At 53.8% G+C, this 12374-nt stretch overlaps 1 protein-coding gene across 17 annotated transcripts in view; it reads left to right on the top strand.

The window, feature by feature from the left end:
- Positions 1-12374, top strand: part of CACNA1C (calcium voltage-gated channel subunit alpha1 C) — a 449723-nt gene that overhangs the window by 116918 nt on the left and 320431 nt on the right. The gene's annotated exons all lie outside the window — the stretch shown is intronic.

Raw genomic sequence — 12374 nt, 5'->3', positions numbered from 1 at the left:
TGCAGTCAGGCGATTGTGAGCAGGGTGCGTGCGAGTGTGAGTTCTGAGCAGTGGCCCGTGGGTGCTGTTTCCACCCGCATCCTGGAAGGGCAGGTGTCTGCTGGAGCGAGTGTGCCTTCTGGATCCTCTGTCGTGTTTGCTCCCAGGGCCGTCATTCCGCTGAGGGGTCTTTGCTCAGGTGATTCGTAGGCTTGGTGCTCGAGAAGTAATTTCTAGGAAGCTTGTAGGAAAGTTTGCTTTTGCAGCCAAGATGGACTATTTAGTTAAGAAGGTTTTATGTTCTTGGGAAAGGCGGCTTTCCCTCTGGATGGTCGGGAGGCCAGTGCTGGCAGTTTGGGGTTAGAACGTGTCCATGGAAAAAGCGTGGAGGGTGTTTACTCTGTGCTGAGCCTGAAGTCATCACAAAGCCGTCTGGGCACAGAGGGGGCTGTGGAATGCAGCTGGCCCGACCAGGCACCCCGCGATCCTGGGCCGCCCGCCGGCTGGGGGTAAGTCCTGCCTCTCCCCTCCCCTGCCAGGACTCCAGAGCTTCTCACATGACCCCACAAAGTGTCTCCTGGGTCATTGGCAGCTTCCTGTAGTTAGCGACAGGGGACAGTTGGTGGTTGTTTCTGCAAGAAGCAGGAGAGTACCCGGGCCTCCTTCTCCTGTCGCCAGCCTCTCTTGATATCACGGGGTATCAATTCTTGTGCTTTTTGGTCTGACATTTTCTTAGGCCCCTGCAGCTAGTGTGTCTGATGCCTGTTTGGACTTCACGGCCTCTGCCTGGTTGTCTCAGGGAGCCTGGGCTGTGTGTGGGGTCAGGCTCCAGAGCTGGCTGGCGAGCTGAGCGATGACAGGGCAAGCAGAGCCTCGGCCCAAGTCCACGTGGCCTGCCGAGGTGTGACCTTGTGTCAGCAGGCAGGAACTCTTCGCTGTGGCAGAAGAAACACACCAGGGGTGTCCCACAGGCCCCCGGAAAGAGCAGGGCCTTCCTTGGTGCCACTTCTTCTCTGAGTATCATTTCATGTAACTGCCCCCACCGCCAACCGACCCATCCTCCGTGAAACCCTACAGCCTCTCAGTTAATCTGCAACTTAGAAAAAGACTCCGAGGCCTGTTTGCCAGCCAGTGATGCTTTGGGTCGACTCTGGGCCAAGGCTCAGAGGGGGTTGCTCTCATCTTAGGTCCCAGAGACGGCCCCTCACCCAGAGTCCATGAGGGTGGGAGGTGTACAGGTGGGCGCTCTGGGTGGCTGAGTGCTTGCTGGCACCTCCTCATGCTGGGCTAGAGAGCAAGGGGTCCTAGGATGTCCTCCGGGCTGGAGCGGAGGGACCGTGGTTTTAAGATCACTTCACAGGGTGATGGACAAGCTCTGAAACTAAGCAGTGGTGATGGTCATACAACTGTATGTAAGTTGGACCCTCACAATGGGCAGATTTCCTGGTATGTAAGTTATACCTCAGTTAAGCTGCTCTGAGTAAAGGGTGACCCTGCACAAGGTCATGCTAGTCCAGGCTGCACCAACGGTCCGTCTTCCATCTTCCCCCATGAGGGCTAGCCCACGTGGTGGAGGGGAGGTGGTGGGGGGCAGCCAGGACCTGGGGAACCTTACACTAGGAATCGGGGTACACCAGAGACTGTGGGGGCTGAGAGGGGGTTCTGGTTGCTAAGGCAGTTGCTGCCTCTCTAAAGCTCTGGATTGGGCAGTGACCGTAAAGTAGGGAAGTGTGCTCGGATGATGGAGAGTTTCCTCCAGCCTAAATACATATACAGAGACACACACACACATATACACAGACACACACAGACATGTACAGAGACACATAGTCACACAGATACACATATACACAGATACACACAGTCACACATATATCAGACACAGACACACATACATGTACACAGACACACACATCACTTATATACACAGATATACTCACAGAAACATATACACAGAGACACACATACAGACACACAGACACACATGTACACACACAGTCACACATATACACAGATACTCACAGTCACACATATATACAGACACAGACACACATACATGTACACACAGTCACACATATACACACATAGGCACATACACAGATGCACGCATACACACAGAGACACACATACATGTACACAGACACAGGCAGTCACACATATACACACAGTCACACATATACACAGACACACGTACATGTACACAGACACTCAGAGACACACACCTACACAGACACACATTTTGAAAATTCCTCTCAGTGGGTGGGGGGGGGTCAAGAGATGCCTTCAGCCGGGAGAAGGTGAGCTTTAACGGGATGAGGGGCGGTGACTGAGGAGCCTGTGGACAGAGCAGGAGGAGATGCAGTGGGCAGGTGTCAGGCAGGACTCCAGAGACACTTCCTGCTGGGGGAGGGGGGGAGGGCGGAAGGACCCCCAGGCCGGGCTCTGGGCACCTGCGGCAGGTGCAGGGGAAGGGTGGTGCAGGTGGACAGGAGGAGCGATGGGGCCACCAGGGAGGTTCCGCCTGAGAGTCGGAGGGAGATGGCGAGCGCCGAGTCTTCTAAGCTCGAGAAACAGAGACTTAAACCCATAGGAGACGGTGGGGGGTGGTTCACACTTACGTGGCTGGCAGCTCCAGGCCGACAGTGCGGAGAGCGGGCTGGGGCGCCACGCGGAGCGGGGGCTTTGGGTCCATAGCCTCTGGAACCCTGAAGCAGGAGTGCATGTGGCTCTTTATGGAGCTTTGAGGACCAAAGCCGTCCCCTTGTCCCACCAGAATGTGGCCCCCAAATCACTGACGGGCCTCTGAAAGGAAGCTTGACAACCTCCTGTGACTCTCATGGCTTTTTTAGAACAAGAAACTGCAGTCGCAGAGTTCTGCTCAGAGACGGAGGCAATACTGCACCCACAGCAGAGGACCTGGGACCTCAGAGCCTGTGGATCCCCTTGGGTGCGGCGGGGAGCAGCTACAGTGTGAGCCCACGGGACCCAAAGTCCATGGGTTTAACTCGCCCCCCTGGCGCCCCTGCTGCTGGGAGTCACTGGCTGCTCTTTGGGAAAAGCGACCCAAATGTTCGCCCTCCTGCAAGTGGGGCCCCGTCAGCTTGCCCTCTCCCCATGGCTCTCTCTAGGGTCCAGACAGAAAGAGAAGACACATCAGCTGCCCAGAGGTGTGTCCTCTGTCGAGTCCAAGAATAACTCACTTAGCAAAGACCCTCACTGTCCAGAAGGAGGGGGTCCCCCTGACATCTGCGGGCCCATAGCCACCCTCCTGCTCTCGACTTCCTTCCTTCCTCCCGCCCGGTTCCTTCTCCTTGCAACCTGCTTGATACAACCCCTGTTTATTTTCCTAGCACTTTGCTTTTTTTCTCCTTCCAGGAGTTGAAAAGTGTTTCAGTATGGAATTTTTTTTTAATGGTCTTTTTCTCATTATTTAAGTAAAAGTCTGTTTGTTTTATGCTCCATCTAACATATGCCGTTGCACCCAAATCCGTCATCTTTATCTTTTCCTGGTGCTAGTGAAGCAGAAGGAAACGTGAACTGGCCCATAACACGGCACTTCTTTCCGCATTTTTCACGGCCTTGTTGCTGGCAGTGCGACCTGCCAGGCAGAGCATCCTGTAGAGATAGTATGTGAACACCCCCACACCCTTGCTGGTGGCTGCTGCCCTGCAGGTAAATTGGACGAGGTCTCCTGAGCTCTATTGCTGGCAGGGTGGACTCATCATGTGTGGAAAACTCCCAGCTCCCAACAGACACTGAAGTCGGCTCAGACTTGGATTGGGTTGAAATATTAAGAGAATATATTTGGCATCTGACCCTGTGCAGACAACAGAGCTGTGTTGGGTTTTCTGAAGCCAGAACCAGGTGGTTCCAGAGGGGCGAGGGGCAGAGGAGAGGCCAGAGGAGGAGACATGGGGGCTGGGGCAGGGGGGATGGGCTCAGCAGAAGGGGCCAAGTGTCAGGGAGAAGGCGGGACTTTCCAGTTTCCCATTTATGCTGTGAGATGGGGCGGCCCCGGCTGGTTGTAAGGATGGTGAGTTCAGGCCTGGGGGCCATCAAGGTGCCGGCAGAGGCCATGTGTGCTGGTCGGAGAGCTCACAGCCCGAGCCTGGAGCCCCTTTGTCTGGTCCTGGATGCAGGTCCCACAGGGCCCTTTGGGAGAGCTTTTGTGGGCGAGGAGACACACAGGCTGTTGGTTTCTGGAACCCTCACCCACGGAGGATATCTGGGCTGCCCACTCACAGGTCTCATCACACAGGGAGAGAGGCAGAGAGGCCTCATGGCTAAAGAAGGGTCCCTGAGGGGCAGCCCCCCACCACAACTCACCCTGCAGGGCCCATGTTTGGACCATGTTTGTCCCTGCTGGTCAGCTCAGGAGCCAGATCTTGCCTGAGCCTGTGGGGTCCACTTCCAGACTGCGCTGGGCTGAGGACACCCCACGGCCTGTATTTAGGATGCATCAAGGTGTGTGTTTGGAAAGCAAGCAGAGACGTGGGCTCAGACCCTGGTCCTCCCACAGTGAGCTGGGCCTTCTTGCACCGTCAGGTCTGCTGAAGGGTGAGATGTTTCTATGGGGCCTGCGTGTATCGCAGCAGAGTCGGGGCCGGTGTGTGTGGTCCCCAGGCGTGGGAAACCCACGGACAGGTGATGGCAGGTGGCCCTCATCGCCGGTCCTGTCTGTGGGTACTCAAGGTGGGGGTGTGGATGGGGTGGCTCAGAGCTCAGCCCGGCTCCTAACCAGGGCCTTGGGGAAACGTTTCACTGAGGCAGCCCACCCCCGCCCCCCACCCCAGCGCTGCCCTGGGGTCTGCTGAGTTGGTCTGGGAGGGACCCGGTGCAGCTACATCCTATGAGCCATTCTGGAGCCAGGCCTGCAGCAGTGACCGGGGGAGAGAGGGACTGGACCGGGGTGAGGGGTGGGGTGGGGGTTCTCCCCTCAGTCACTGAACCTTTCTGTTTGTGTCTCTTCCGGCAGGTGGGGCCGGGAGACCTGCTTAGTCATAACAATTCCCTTTTCCGAGCGACCAGCAGGCGCCAGTGCTCTGCAAACACTGCTTCTAATCCCCACTACAGTAAATGGTCTTGTCTGTTTACTTGTTTACTTCAGGGTGGAGAATTCATCCCAGGAAGCTGCTCTGTCCCCAGTGCCTTGGGCAGGGACCAGCACCCGCCAGGCTCTTGATAAATATTTGTTGAGTGAGTGGACGGGGAGTGGACGGAGCCTGCCAGATGGCGTCCCTTTAGTTCAGAGAAGCGAAGTGACTGGTGAGAGGGGGCCAAGTGTCACATGGACTCACGTGTGGGGGTGGTGGCCCCTGTTCCCCTGAACGTGCATGACTGTGAGCGTAGGAAGGGGTGGGAAGAATCCTCCGAGACAAAGCACCCGTCCCCGCACCTCACCCCGCCCGTAGCAGCATTAAATGGTGTTTTAAAAAATCAACTTGGTTCTGTTGCAAAATAAAAATGGTAAATGCTGGGGTAAGCAGGGTTACACAGATGACTGTCGTAGGACGTGGTGTCTCTAACTCAATAGTAATGTCTTTGTTCCATGTGCAGACACCGAAGTGTTGTGTGGGTCAGGGTGATTTGGGCATCGCGGTGACCCTGTGAGGCCTTCTGTCGTCCTATTTCACAGATGAGGACACTGGCGTTCAGAGAAGGGACATGGTCTGCCCTGGAAATGCAGGCATCATGGCGTGGATGCGGGCGCCTGTCCTCAACCGTCAGGAGACAGCTACCTCGTGTGCTCATCAGGCGGGGGTTCCCTGGACCAGGCAGAGGGTGCCACCCCACCTCCCCATCACAAATGGTGCAGGTTTAGAAACACCTGCAGCATAGAAAGCTTGTCCTGAGGACTATGCCCTTGGGAGAGAGGCTGGGCCATGCAGGGAGGCCAGGGTGGCCAGGCGGCTGCCCTGGGGACCAGGCATCTCCAGTGGTGGAGAGTGCTCCCGGACAGAGCCCTGAGTGCAGAGACTCCTCCTCCCTTCAGTTTTCAGAGACGGGCACTGCCTACTGCCTGCTTGCCAGCGGCCGAAGCTTTGAAGTCTAAGTGTGTGACACCCCTTGCCCCGTTTTTATCCACCTGCATTCATTTGGCTTAGCAGCAGCAGCAGCATTCATTTGGGGGGAAAACTCTCCCTATGTACACTCACACTCTGTGTGATGGAAGCCCTTCCTGCACCAAACTCCTTTTAATTTAAATATATTTGAGGAAAGCCTTTCTCGAATATAAAATCCAAACCCCTGGATCCTTCAAAGGAAATTCTGAGCAGGTTGCGTCATTTCTTGGGACTGTGGTGCCCTTGGACGTGTCAAGGGTTGAGCCTGCTGTCAGGCCGTCGGAGGGTGGGGGACTCTGGGTCCCTGCAGCTGGGGTCTTGAGTGGCCCCATGGGATTCCTAGGGACCCCGGCAGCTGCGGGCACCTGTCTGCTGGGCGCTGGCCCTCAATGTGGGCTGCCCACCGCGTGGGCTTGGTGCTGGGGCAGCAGGTCCTCATGGTGTGTGCGTGGGAGGAGCTCATTGTGATAAAGTACCTTCCTGTGATTTGTTGGTCTGATGACCTTGATCCTGGCTTCTTAGGAGTCTTTCTCCTAGTTGCCCCTGGGGGGCAGGGGCAGTGAGGGGCTGAACGTAGGCATCTGAGATTCTAAGATGATTAGCAAAGGCCCTGAAAGCAGTGATGTGTGTGAACTGGGGTAGAAAACCGATAGAAGAGGTTTTCCTGGAGAAACTGCTCTTGAGTGAAGCCTGAAGCCTGTGGGGAGTCGGCTAGACTGATGGTGGGAGGAGGAAGATTCCGAGTCAGAAGAGGAGGCGGGACTCCACACAGAAGGTACCGCTTTGACATGTAAGCATGGGTTCCAGAGCCCAGTCTAGGACCATTCTGGGGGTGATGGGAATTCATTCACCAAAAATCCTTACTGGGCGCCTGCTGTATACGGCGCAGCCCCACTTAAGGCAGATGCCCTCAAGAGGCATCGTTTTAAGGGAGAGAGGTAACAGCACCTAATTTAAAAATGAATTATTCAATTGTAATTGACCTCTAAAATATTGACGTTTGGGTATGAGACTACGTTTGTTGTAAGTTAATATTTTACTTATGCTACTGAAAGAACAAAGCCCAAACTAATGATCGCTTACTGGCCTGGAAGGAAGGACTATATCACAAAATCTCTTAAATCGTGATTGAAAAAAAATGTTCTAGGGTTGATGGTGGGATTTTTAATCCTGCTGAAATTTAACCCCTAGATCATGTAACTTGAGGCTTGCAGCATCAGACGGATGAGGGGTGAGGAGGAAGGGACAGGTATGGCTGCTAGAAGGATGGTCACACCTGTCCTCAGGTACAAGGAGGGGAGTTCCCGGAAGTCGGAGCCGAGCAGAACTGAGCAGACCTCTCTGCCACTTTGTGGAAACTGTTCAGCAGGAAACTCAATTGTATGCAAAACGTTTCTGCATTTTCAGGGTGCCTTACTGTTGGGAAGATGCTATCTGATGTCATTTCTTACCTCTCAGGACAACTTGAAATCCACAGGTGTCAAAGTCATCTTTCTCTCCCTGTAGCCAGGCATTTTTAGTAAATGTTAATTTTTGTAGCAAAAAAATTTCATTTTTATCCTCCTGTAATCAGGAGGATTACTGCCTGAATTTTTTTTAATGGGAGTGTGCATTGCTTTATCAAACTCTGGGAGATAGTGGAGGAGAGGGAAGCCTGGTGTGCTGTAGTCCATAGGGTCAAAAAGAGTTGGACATGACTGAATGGCTGAACGACAACAACATGCATTATTTTTTATTTTTTGGCCGCAACATGCACTATGTGGGATCTAGTTCCCTGACCAGGCGTGGAACCCAGGCGTCGTGCATTGGGACCGCGGGTCTTAACCACTGCACCACCAGGGAAGTCCCTCCGAATAATTGTATTCTTTTCCTTTTCTCCAAGGTAGGCATCTTGAGTTGGGCCTTTTGGAGCAAAATAATAAAACTTTTTGTCTACTCTGGTGGCCTATGTTAAAGCTGTTTCATCTCAAATGTCTGTAATTCTGTAAATCGAGTCAGCTTCTCTCAAACATGCAGGTGAATCTGTTGTCCACTGGCTCCTTGCAGATGGCACGTTCATTTGTGTGATGTGCATCTGATGTGAGGGTTCCTGACAGCATCTTCGGGCAAGCTTGGGGTGGGAAACCCAGATCTGGGCCCTGCAGACTTGGCTTTCTTGGTGTCTGGCCTCCACTGAGGTTCTGTGCTGTGAATGCTTCCTGGGAACGTTGCCTCTTTGTGGTGAGTGTTAGGTCATTGCCATTGGTTTGTTGCTGAGAAGACAGGAAGATGAGATGGTGGAGAGAAAAGTGGAAGGGGGCTCAGGGTTCCCAGAAGAAATGGGAAGGGAGCAGAGTTGAGGAGAGAAACCACATCTCAGGACAGAGGAATCTAGACGAAGCTGTGAAAGCAGCATGGCTGGCCAGCAAGAGAGGAGACGTAGATTACAGAGTGAAGGGAGACATTGACTGCCTTCCCAGGCTTTTTGGGGGCATCAGTGGGGCTTCCCTGGTGGCTCAGATGGTAAAGAATCTGCCCTCAATGTGGAAACCCTGGGTTGGGGTTTGCAGAATCAAAGAATCAAACCCTCAATGTTTGATCCCTGGGTCAGGAAGATCCCCTGGAGAAGGGAATGGCAACGCACTCCAGTATTTTTGCCTGGGAAATCCCATGGACAGAGAAGCCTGGTGGGCTATGGTCCATGGGGTCACAGAGTCAAACATGACTGAGCGACTAACACTTTCGTTTTTTTTCCACTTTGAGTAATTAAACAGGCAGCAGGCTTTCTCCCAGGTAAGTCATTGTGAAAAATTCACCCTAAACACCCGGGTTTCCATGCTCTCAATTCCCAGTCCTCAGATTACCGTGTCAGTCATGTGGGGTCCCCTTGGAAAGAAGGTGCCACAGCGCATGGGCACAGTTTGGAGGATGCTGGGGGAGGGGTACATTTGTGCAGCTTCTAGGGCTTTTTGTTGTCTGTATGTTCACATGCCTATGTACACTCATACACGCACTTACATGAAGCCTGTCAAATTTTTCAAAACTTTCCGGAGGAATTAGCATCATAAAATCATAAAGAAATCTCCGAAGGGCCTTTGGAGCCGAGAGGGGCGGGAGGCAGCCCACATACATCACTCTGAAGGAAACCCATCACCTGCGCAGCCCCAGAGATCTCGGGGAAATCTCTTATGAAATGAACTGCCTGCTGCCTGACAGTCTCTGGGAAGCATCAGCTCTGCCTTCGTCCTAAAATATTGCATTGAGAGGACCTGCCATGGAGACGCTGATCCCACTTATGGGCATTGGGACGCAAGTGTCATCTAGCCTCTGTTTTTGTATCAGCCCCGCCATTCCCGTGGGCATGTTTACCCAGACTCTCCACGGCCAGGCCCGGGCTCTGCTTTTCAGGGATGTATTCCAGTCCCTGTGTTCTGAGTCACGTCTCCCTTTAATCAGACTAACAATGGGCACCACTGTTGCAATTCTGGAACAGGTGTCCCGTCCCAGGGACCCAGATCTTGATCACGACTCTACAGCTCTGCCGTGTCTAGCTCTTGTGTGCAAACAGTGAAGCGGGTTCAGAGGCAAGGTGACCAAGCCAGGGCCACCCGGGGGAGGATGCTGTGAAGTGAGGGTGTGAGGCACGCTCCGAGTGACTCTGAGTGCTTGTTCTCTCCGGTGTGCGAAGGGTTTGAGACCACCTCCCTCCGGATGTGTTCCCAAAGGGGCCTGAAAGGGGAGAGGGTGTGTGTCTGAGCCCAGCAGTGACTCTCCCCGCCCTTGGTCGCGGGGCAGCTATGTCCATGGGGCTCAGAACTTGGCCCCCATCTGGACCAACACTGAAGGTGTTGTTCTTGGCCTCTCCAGGGAAGATGCCACAGAACACTTGCTTTCCTGGGGTCCTCTGGGCAGTGGTGATTCAAGTCTGGAAGGGTGTGGTCTTGGCATCCACCTGAGCAGCGGCAGAAATCTTGCCAGTGATGTTTGGGGCTTGTGTGGAATAAACTCAGAAACTGATGGGTTTGCTAGATGTTCGAGCGTCTGAGGCTGAGGAGGAAAGGGTGGGTCTGGGCTGGGTGGGACCGTGTGCTTTGTTCTCCGGACCCCACAGAAGCACTCAGAGGGATGCTCATGTTCAGACACCTGTGGGCTGGGGGAGCATCCATCCCAGGCTCTAGAGGGCCAGGAGAGAGGAGACAGCCCTGATGAACACACAGAACATCACAGTCCTTTCTCCTGGACTCGCTTAGAAAGCCCAAAGTGCATTTAACGTTTCCATTGTAAGACTTCTCTCTGCTGATGGCATTTGGAAAGCTGGCCTCTAGGAAAAGCCCAGCGTAGGAATCTCCTGGGAGCAGCGAGCAGACTGTTGCCTTTTCTGATTTCCAAAAAGATCTTAATTTTTCCTGACTGTTTATGCACCTTCCACCACACCAGAAAGCTTCTGGAATCAGGGCTGCTCTTGGGGAACAGGAGTGGCCCAAAGGGCAGGGGCAGAGACTGGTGTCTGCTGAGAGCAGCAGGTAGGGCCTGGACTTGGAAGGCTGAGCCCCCAAGGCATGGCGGGTCCAGGCTGGGGCGTGGAAAGTCCAGGTGGGTCCAGGCTCTGGTCCAGATCCAGAGCCTGATAGGTTTCCTTGGTCTCGTCATGAAGGCTTTCATCGTTGATGATGTACTTTGAGTTCACTCTTGGGAGAATGGCTTGGGAGAACAGTGGTAACTGTTCCCCCAGGGCAGGTGCCAAGGGCCTGAGGCAGCCTTGTCCCAGTGTCCCAATGTTGGTTTTGGTTTGGCTCTCATGCCTGAGTTCACTGTTGGTCTGTCTTGAATGATGAAGGGATTGGAGGGGTAGGAACCGACTCAGATTCCACTGGATTCCACTGAGCTCGCATGCTCTGTTCAGAGCAGACTCTACAGTTTGTATGGCAGGAATCAAGTTTATGGATCAAGTTTATGAATCAGTGGAACTAAAAGAAAAACTAAACTAAAAAAACTAAAAAACTAAAAGTAAGATTTTGCTGGGGTCTAAATAACATGGAAGTCGCCTGTGCCTTAGCCAGCGCTGGGTCCCACAGCCCTCCGTGTTGGGTGACTGGAGGGCTGTGGTCCACCTGCATCCTCTCAGTGTCGGGAAGTGAGACAGATCAACCCTGGAAGGAAGATGAAGCCACAGGAGGTTAGTTCCGAAGAAAACAGTGTTGGGGTCCACCCGCCCCACCTGGTCGGCGTGGCCCAGGCCAGCAGAGTGGAGGGCGGAAGGAAGACTCACTACTCATCTGAAATTTGGGCATAAATTTCCATGTCTTGTGAGTCGATGGAGGACTCGGCCCCCGTCACGCGATCTGCATTGGTTGGCCCTGAAACACCCTCTGGCTGCTTGTCTGACAGGCCCTCATTCCAGGGCGTGGCGAGCCCCAGCACAGCTGTGGAGGGGCACTCTGCCCATGTGACTCTCCACTTTAGGATGGAGGCTTCTTTTGAAAAAACTGTGGTGAAACATTAAAAAAAAAAAAATCCACCCTTTTACCCATTTTGGAGCGTACGTACGTACCGTGTTGCCTGGGTAGCTGTGAGGACACTCACACTGTCATGTGACCATCACCACCCTGGTCTCCAGGACTCTGCCATCTTCCCAGATGGACACTCCATCCCCATAAGCACGGCCTTCCCCTCCCCCAGGCCTGGCCCCCACCTCCTACTGTCTGTCTCTGGTTCCTCAGAATGGAATCACCTCTCCTGCTGTGTCTGGAGGCCCCCAACTACGGTGGGAGGAGGTGGATGGATGCTCTGCCAGGAAGGGCCAGGGACTATGTTCTCTGGGGATGTGAAGGCTTCAGGCTGTGGTTCTGCTTCTCCCTCCGGAGTGGGGTGCAGCCCGTGCTGGACTGTCCTGCCTTATCCTTCCATTTCCCTTCCACAGGGCGGGGCGGGGCTGGTGCCCATCTTCTTTGTGGGTAGGCATGGACCATGAGTAAGACAGTTTGGGAACAAACAGGGAATATTCACTGTCTCAGATGAGCTGAGTAATCATTGGACCCCTCCAAGGTCCACCACTTCAGCTGTCCTCTCTGCATCTTTAGATGGTCCCTGCCTCCCAAGATGCTGGGCAGAAGTTCTTCTAAATTCAAGAAAAAAGGAATACTCTGCCTTCCCCAGGGATGCTCCTGAGGGCTCTTCTCCGTCCAGGAATGTTTTCCACGTAAAACCCTACAACAGGCCTCCCCAGAGGGTTTTCCCATAGGTTCTCCATTTGAGAGTCTTGGTTCTTCCTGACTACTGGATGCTTAGTCACCTCCCCCAGTGACAGCCTGGACTGAACATCCTCCTGGCCAGGCTGCCATCGGGGGCTGGAGG

This window comes from Cervus canadensis, chromosome 21 (assembly GCF_019320065.1).
Source record: "Cervus canadensis isolate Bull #8, Minnesota chromosome 21, ASM1932006v1, whole genome shotgun sequence".
NCBI classification, from domain to species: Eukaryota; Metazoa; Chordata; class Mammalia; order Artiodactyla; family Cervidae; genus Cervus; species Cervus canadensis.
This window is presented reverse-complemented; position numbering and strand designations above follow the sequence as displayed.